This window comes from Saccostrea echinata, unplaced genomic scaffold (genome assembly GCF_033153115.1).
Source record: "Saccostrea echinata isolate AGI-Se365-2 ecotype Australia unplaced genomic scaffold, CSIRO_AGI_Sech_v1 ptg000001l, whole genome shotgun sequence".
NCBI classification, from domain to species: domain Eukaryota; kingdom Metazoa; phylum Mollusca; class Bivalvia; order Ostreida; family Ostreidae; genus Saccostrea; species Saccostrea echinata.
Window position 1 is genome coordinate 26,068,534 of NW_026889750.1, and position 8,967 is coordinate 26,077,500.

Genomic DNA, 8,967 nt, shown 5'->3' on the forward strand with positions numbered 1-8,967 from the left:
GTATTGTGAGGTTGGTGTATCGTTGCACCCCTACTTAAATCTACACTACCTGAGGATGCTTCCATATAAAATCATCACAAATCACGGGCCTACTGCTGTTCTTAGTGGTGGATCAGATATTTCAGAACGGGGTGGGGAGCTCAGATTTTTTTTTATGCCCCCGTATCGAAGATTCGGGGTATATAGTTTTTGCCCTGTCTGTCTGTTCACAAAAACTTGGAACATTGCCCATATCTTTTGATTGGTTGGAGCTATGACTTTCATATTTCACAAGTGTATTCCTTGTGACAAGACTTTTATTCCATCACGGTAGCTCAGTCGGTAGAGCGCTCGCTCAGTGATCGGAAGGTCCTGTCTTCGAATCAAGGCCGCGACTGACCTAAGTCGATAAAAAATAGATAGCAAGTGTTTCTTCGCCAAGCTCTCGTCACTTTGTAGTGAAAGTTGCGGGTCCTTCGGATGAGACCTTAAAAACCGAGGCCCCTGTCACCGTAGGCTGTAGGACGATAAAGAACCCTCACTGCTCAATGGCTCTGAGTGCCGAGTAAAGGTCTAAATTTGAAGCCCTTCACCGGTATATGGTGACGTCTCTATATGAGTGATGTTTGTTTTTTTTGTTGTTTAACGTCCCTCTCGAGAATTTTAAACTCATATGGAGACGCCACCACCTGCCGGTGGTGAGATGCAAATTTTGACCTATACTCGGCACTTAGGGCCATTGAGCAGTGAGGGACCTTTTTTCTTGCCAGTATCTACTGCGACGCGGGGCCTCGGTTTATACGGTGTCACCCGAAGGACCGGTCGCTACGTCCCACAGTGGGATTTGAAGAACCCGCGACGTAAAGATCGACTCCTTACTCCGCGACTCTAGAGCAGACGCTCTACCACTGCGCCACGCGGACGACTCTAAATGAGTGAAAAATTCTCGAACGGACGTAAACAACATTGTGATGTTTATGAAACATTTCATGTACGAATTGATTATTTTATGTATGAGTTACTTATGTTTTGCCATGTGGGCAAGAGCCGAGCACGTTGTCTACAGTATGAGATAATATGCAGTGAGTTATGCAGAGCCATAGTGTAAGTTTTTAATTTAAATGGACTAATTGTATAAACGTACATAATTATAGATGATTATTCTAGGATGCATAAGAATGCATATTATGTTAAGATGCACAATTTCTAGATTTGTCGGTTGGCTGACATGACCTTTTTCTTGCCTAGTGCGCAGTTTTGTGTATTGCAATGTTTGCAATTGAAATTTTGTGTATGCATACAATATCACGCTGTATTTTGTCGATATGAATCGAATCCTTACTTTTCTACATAATTTGATGTGCAAGCTTTATTTATATTGAAATTGAATGAAACATGATACACGTAGTTGCTACTAGATTTAAAAAGGTATGGAAACCAGTTACGATCTTTATTGTCTAAAATATTGGAAATACTATGGAAACATATTTTTGTCATACTTGAAAATTCTTAATTATCTAGTCTGTATTATTGCATTTTATTGATTCATTGTGAATTGATTGTTTTGTTTTTAGCTTTTTACTAATAAAGTAATGGGACAGAGTGTGTTCTATTGAATTCGTCCCGTAACAGTAAAAAGACTGGATCAGCATGCAGCACACTGCAACGATGGATCCAGATGATCCTACATAAGAGGCCATGGGTCGCCCTAGAAGAAAGACAAAACTTACCTTTTCGTAAAGGAGTTATTTGAACAAACGGTGACAAGTTTCTGGAATAAACAGAAAAAACCAGAAGGAAATTAAAAGAGGAAATGAACGAAAAGGCTTCATATTCCAAAGAGTCTTATGTTCTTCAGAGAGACAGAATTGGCAGATTGATGTTGGAATACCGTGACCACCATGAAGAATTCATGGCTTTCCAAGAACGTTCAAACTCAGATGAGAGTTACAGAGAAAAAATATCTCAAGATTTGGTAATGCGTTCACTGGAGGACAAAGTGAATGACTTTATGCAAGAATTAGATTTAATGAGAAAATCTTTTGTTGACTAAAGCCCGAAGCAAATCCATGTCAAAACAGAACCAAAAGTGAGTCCTATCCAACAAAAGGTTATTCACGATAATCAATCTGTTCGCTCCAATAGGTCTTCAAATTCATCTCGTGGTTCATCTCACAGCATCTCATTAGCTTAACAACGCATGGAAGCAGAGGAGGCGAAGGCGAAATTGAGTATACACAGAGAGAAACCAAACTTAGGAAGGAACAAGCATCTATCCAAGCTGATTTGGAGGTTCTAGGAGCCCAAAGAGATGCCGCAGTAGCTGAAGCAAAACTACGTGCACTAGAAAACATGCAAGATTGCATATCAATCTCATCGCAGTCTTTAGTCGGACCAGTTCTGGAGAAGGAGGACCCAATGAAGCGAACCAGAAGATACGTTGAGGAAATTGGCCAACAGCCAGTGGAGTCCACAAGAATGCATTCGCCATGTCGTGCACTCGATTCGTTTGAACCAAAACATAGTGAGTTTACAAGTTTTCTTCTGAAGAAAGAATTAGTGATTAACAAACTAGTGAACTTTGATGACAAAACCTGAAAATTTCTTTCACGCACAACCCAGCTAGAGGATGTGAGGTTCTCTGGAAAAGACTCGAAGAGAGGTATGGATCAATAGTGACATGAAAAAACTGAGTTATCAGACTTATTGTGTGAAATAAAGGCCCTAAAGGATAACCCCAAGTATGGTCCACTTTTTGGGTATTTCAGCACGTCTGTTGGAGTTCTACCTATTGTACAGAAACTTACATTAATATTTAGCTTACAGTCTAGATGGACTACAAAAGCCTCAAAATATAAACAGTTACATGGAGTACAATATCCACCATTCTTCATTTTCTGTGACTTTATAGAAGAATCTTCATCGATGTTGAATGACCCCGGATTGGTAATCAAACCAGATACACCAAAACCACAGCAGCAAACTCGAGGTCAGCAGAGAACTTTCTCAGTGAAGAAGACAGATATCACAGAAACTACAAGCAGTTTCAAGGTTCAGAAAAAGTGTCCAATTCATGGAGCAGAACATACTCTAAATGAGTGTAAGGCTTTCCGGAAGAAGTCTTTTCGTGAACGCAAACAGTTTCTTAGAGAACACAATCTGTGCTATAAGTGCTGCGAATCTGACACTCATGTATTTAAAACTTGTAATATAAGTGTAAATTGTACCGAGTGCGGAAGTGTGCAACACCCTACAGCCCTCCACAAACCTCCAGACAACCAATCAACCTCAGGACTGCATGGTGGGGAGCGAAATGTTGGAGAAGGGGCACAGATTCTTTCAAAGTGTACTGCTGTATGTGGAAACCACTTCACAGGACGTTCATCTGCAAAGGCAGTTTTAGTGAATGTTTATCCTAAGGACGAACCAAACAAGTGTTTGACTCTATACGCACTTATAGACGATCAGAGCAATGCTAACCTTGCAAGGTCGGAACTATTTGACTTTATGAGTGTACCAAATTTCACACAAACATTTCTCTACACTCACCTCATATGCAGGACGCATACAGACGAGTGGTCGAAGGATATCTGGTCTGATGGTTGCAACAACAACGGATGGGTCTGTTGTTATGGAGCTGCCAACCGTTAGTGAATGTAACGAGATTCCTAATGAAAAGCATGAGATACCTACCTTCGACGTAGTCAGACATCATGCACATCTTCAAGACTTACCATTAGCACACTTGGATCCGAATGCTTAGATTTTGCTTTTAATTGGTGGAGATCTTTTGGAAGCTCATCATGTTGAATCTCAAGACTTGGACCAAAGAACTCACCCTTTGCCTTGCAGCTTAAACTAGGTTGGGTAGTAACTGGAGATTTATGTCTCAACAAGTCACACAAACCTTCAAATGTTAGTGTGTACAAGACAAATGTTATTACCTGTGAACGTCAGTCTATTTTGCAGCCATGTCCGAACAAGTTTCATCTGACTGAGGATGTCTCATCTTACCAAGATGATGTTGGAGCACATGTCTTCAAAAGAAAAGCAGGTGATGATCAGCTTGGTCCTTCTCTTGAAGACCATCAGTTTTTAAAAATCATGGACAATGGCTTTGTGAAAGACAAGGATGGAAGGTGGAAGGCACCTCTTCCTTTTAGATCCCCAATACCTTAGCTACAGAACAATAGACTTCAAGCCCTGAAGCGTGCCCAGGTGTTGGACAGTGATCTGAAAAGGAATCCTATCAAGAAAGAACACATGGTTACCTTCATGAAATCTATCACAGAGAGTGGTGCATTAGAGGTCGCTCCACCAGTTCCACCAGGAAAAGAGTGTTGGTTTTTACCACTTTTCGAAGTATACCATCCGAGGAAACCAGATGAATACGTGGAGTATTTGATTCATCAGTGAAGTTTGAGGGTCTCTCCCTTAACAGTGTGCCGGTCAGGACCAAATATGACAAATGACTTATTAGGTGTTCTGTTGAGATTCCGCATGAACAAAGTCGCTATCATGGCGGACATTGAGAAAATGTTCTGTTCATTTCTTGTAAGAGAAGATGGAGACTTCTTGGGGTTCTTTTGGTATAAGAACAATAACACCGAGGAGGAATAAATCGAATATCGAATGAAAGTTCACGTGTTCGGGAACACGCCATCCCCAGCCGTCGCAACCTATGGTCTAAGGAAAACTGTAGAAGATGAGGACCAAAATGTAAGAAAGTATGTGATTTGGAACTTTTACGTAGACGACGGACTAATCTCCTTACCGACAAGTGCTGAAGCCATATGCATTGACCTTTTAAGGAGAACTCAAAGTGCATTAAAGAAAGCTAACATAAGACTGCATAAAATTGTATCCAACCATGTGGAAGTCATGGAAGCTTTTCCATCAGAGGACTTGAAAAAGAACTTAATGACACTGGATATTGGATAAGAGGATTTACCTGTTCAGCATAGTCTAGGTCTGGCTTGGGACATAAATGCAGACAGCTTCACCTGTAACACACACATTCCAGTAAAACCATTCACAAAGAGAGGACTCCTTTCTGTCATTAACAGCTTGTTCGACCCTCTCGGCTTCATTGCGCCCATAGTGATACATGGCAGAATTTTGTACAGGGAGATAGGTGAGCATAACAGCAGCTGGGATGATCTTCTTCCTGAATGTCGGGAGGAAGAGTGGTTAGAATGGAAGAACTCTCTTCACACTCTGGAAAGTTTACACATTCCGAGAGTGTTCACTCCACTTTCCTTGAGCTGTGCTGATTTGAAGGAATTACACGTCTTTTCTGACGCTTCCGAGAAGACAATATCGGCTGTGGTGTACTTGAACAGTCGGCATTTCAGGTGACATTCAGGTTGGATTTGTCATTGGAAAGTCAAAGATAGCCCCACTTCAATCCACAACGATTCCACGTCTTGAACTATGTGCAGCTGTTTTAGGCACAGAGTTGGCCCAGACAGTGATTAGACACTTATATATTGACTCAAACTCTGCTACTTACTATACAGACAGCAAGGTGGTGCTAGGCTACCTGAACAATCAGACTCGCAGATTCTATAACTTTGTCTCCAATCGGGTTAGTGTCATACACAGAAGGTCTAAACCTCAGCAGTGGCATTTTGTTCCGACTTCACAAAATCCGGCAGACATAGGAACTAGATGTTTGCCATCTGTTGAGCAGTTAGCTGAGAGTGATTGGCTTCGAGGACCATCTCTACTAAGGTTTTCTCAGTTTGATGAAGAGACACTTACCTTTCCATTGGTTTCTCCAGACATGGACAAGGAGATACGCCCGGAAGTCAGTGTGAAGAAAACTGAAATACATACACCGTTAATGACACGATTTGAAAACTTCTCAACTTGGAAAAGTTTAGTGCGTGCCATTTCAAATCTGAAAAAAATCTACAAGTTGAAGAAAGGAAATGTCAACTTACCGTCACACAGTGTCAAGGACACTCAGGAAACAGAGCTGTTTATCATACAAACAGTCCAGGCATTCTTCTATGAGGAAGAAATCAAACTAATCAGAGACAATAAATTGTGGCCATCTTCGAGCAGCATTGTGAATTTACACCCATTCTTGGATGACCAAGACATCTTGCGTGTTGGGGGACGTTTAACCAAGCTCCTTTATCCTTTGATGAGAAGAATCCCATCATCCCTATCTCATGTTGCCAAACTTATTGTGACTCACTTACATGACAAAGTATATCATCAAGGGAAGCTTATTACTGAAGGCAAAGTGAGATCAAGTGGATTTTGGATTGTTGGATGCAAGAAACTTGTAAATTCTATCATACACAAGTGCGTTGTGTGTAATAAACTAAGAGGGAGGCTGGAGTGTCAGCGCAGGAATGATTTACCTGCAAACCGTGTAACACCAGGTCCACCTTTCTCTGCTATAGGAGTGGATGTTTTTGGCCCGTGGTCTGAAATAGCACGCAAGACCAGAGGAGGATTATCACACAGCAAGAGATGGGCTGTTCTCTTTACATGTTTAACATCAAGAGCTATCCACATAGAGGTCATAGAGGAAATGAGCGCTTTATCTTTCATAAACGCACTACGGCGTTTTGTTTCCTTGCGTGGTCCAGTCAAGGAAATACGGTCTGATAGAGGGACTAATTTTGTGGGCGCACTTGATGTCATACAAGCAGAGGCAATCTACACTGAAAGGGGACCGTTACGGGATTACCTGCTTGACAACAAAATCACATGGATATTCAAATCACCCCATGCCTCACATAGAGGAGGATCACGGGAGCGAATGATCGGGATTTCTAGGAAGACACTAGATTCCATGTTGCTGAACCCTAATGTGAAACAGTTGTCCCATGAAGTATTGTGTACGTTCATGTGTGAGGTGTGCGCAATTGTGAACTCCAGGCCAATCTATTCAGTGTCGTGTGATCCGGACAATCCGTATGTCATCAGTCCCACAATGCTACTCACCCAGAAGAATTTCCCTGACATTCCTCTGAAAGGTTCATCAAATATTAAGGAAATATATAAAGCGCAGTGGAAACACGTGCAGCATATTTCTGATACCTTCTGGAAAAGATGGAAGGATGGATATTTGAAGCATCTTCAGCGTAGAACAAAGTGGCAGTCTGAACACCCGGACGTAAAAATAGGTGACGTGATACTTTTGCGTGATAAGGAGTTACACCGTGGACAGTGGCCTATGGGTCTAATCGTTCAAGTTTTCAAGAGTGATAGTGACCAGAAAGTGAGAACTGTTGAAGTTCGTGTTGTCAGAGATGGCAAAGACACTACATACGTTAAACCAATTACAGAGTTGGTACTATTAATTGATTGACTTGAACTTAATTGTTCATTCTTACAATCCTATGTGATGAAACTTGATTTTTTCATTCTTATTATCTTCTTTGTTGCATGTTTGATTTAAGTAATATCCTTAGGATATTAGGCGGGGAGTGTGATGTTTATGAAACATTTCATGTACGAATTGATTATTTTATGTATGAGTTACGCATGTTTTGCTATGTCGGCAAGAGCCGAGCACGTTGTCTACAGTATGAGAGAATACTTGACACAATTTTCTGACTAAAACCTTTTCTCCCTACAATATTGCATATTATGCTGAATAAATACACCTTGTTTACTTATTTATCTGCCATACACTTTGTCTATCCTTCTGACTGTTTGTCTTTCGGTGTGTGTTTGTCAATCTCTCTCTCTCTTCACATCTTCAACACAATATGCGAGTAGCCACGACAAAACCAGGCTTGTTGAGTTTTACGTCATAATTGAGAAAATAGCGCTGAAAATCAAACTTGCTGCCTAACGTTTTCACTAAAACCCCCTTGATTTGAAAAAAAAATTACTTGCTATAATTTTTATCCAAATATTTATTTTTTTTTCTAAAAAAGATCCTTTCAGTAACTGTAAATATGTTTTCGTGGACTTTTACTACCGATTTGTTTTTACGTCACCTGAGTCACTCAGGTGACCTATTGCTATCTGTTTTCGTCCGTCGTCGTGCGTCGTGTGTTAACATTTGAACATTTTCAGCTTCTTCTCTGAAACCGCTGAACCAATTTCAACCAATTTTAGCATATGGCATCTATGTGTGAAGGGGAACAAAATTTTTGAATATCATGGTCCCTGCCCCCCTGGGGCCTGAGGGGTGGGGCTAAAACCACCAAAATTAATGCAATCTTTAAAAATCTTCTTCTTTACTCCTGGACATCAAGCAGTCAAACTGTTGGCATGGTTGTAATAAGCATTGAGCCCTCTACCAAAATTGTGAAATTCATGGCCCCAGGGTCAGGGGTTCTGGTGCTAGGGCGGGGCTATATAGATCATATAGTGAAAGTGCATTAGTTCTTTGAAAATCTTCTTCTCTACTCCTGGGTATTATTGAAACAAATTAAATACATAATTATGTTAAGCAAGAGTGACTCTACCAAAATTGTGAAATTCATAGCCCCAGGGTCAGGGGTTCTGGTGCTAGGGGGGGGGGGGGGGGTTATATAGATCATATAGTGAAAGTGCATTATTTCTTTGAAAATCTTCTTCTCTACTCCTGGGTATTATTGAAACAAATTGAATACATAGTTATGATAAGCAAGAGTGACTCTACCAAAATTGTGAAATTCATGGCCCTAGGGAGAGTCACTCTACCAAAATTGTGAAATTCATGGCCCTAGGGTCAGGGGTTCTGGTGCTAGGGCGGGGCTATATAGATTATATAGTGAAAGTGCATTATTTCTTTGAAAATCTTCTTCTCTACTCCTGGGTATTATTGAAACAAATTAAATACATAGTTATGATAAGCAAGAGTGACTCTACCAAAATTGTGAAATTCATAGCCCCAGGGTCAGGGGTTCTGGTGCTGGGGGATATATAGTTCATATAGTGAAAGTGCATTATTTCTTTGAAAATCTTCTCTACTCCTGGGTATTATTGAAACAAATTAAATACATAGTTATGATAAGCAAGGGTGACTCTACC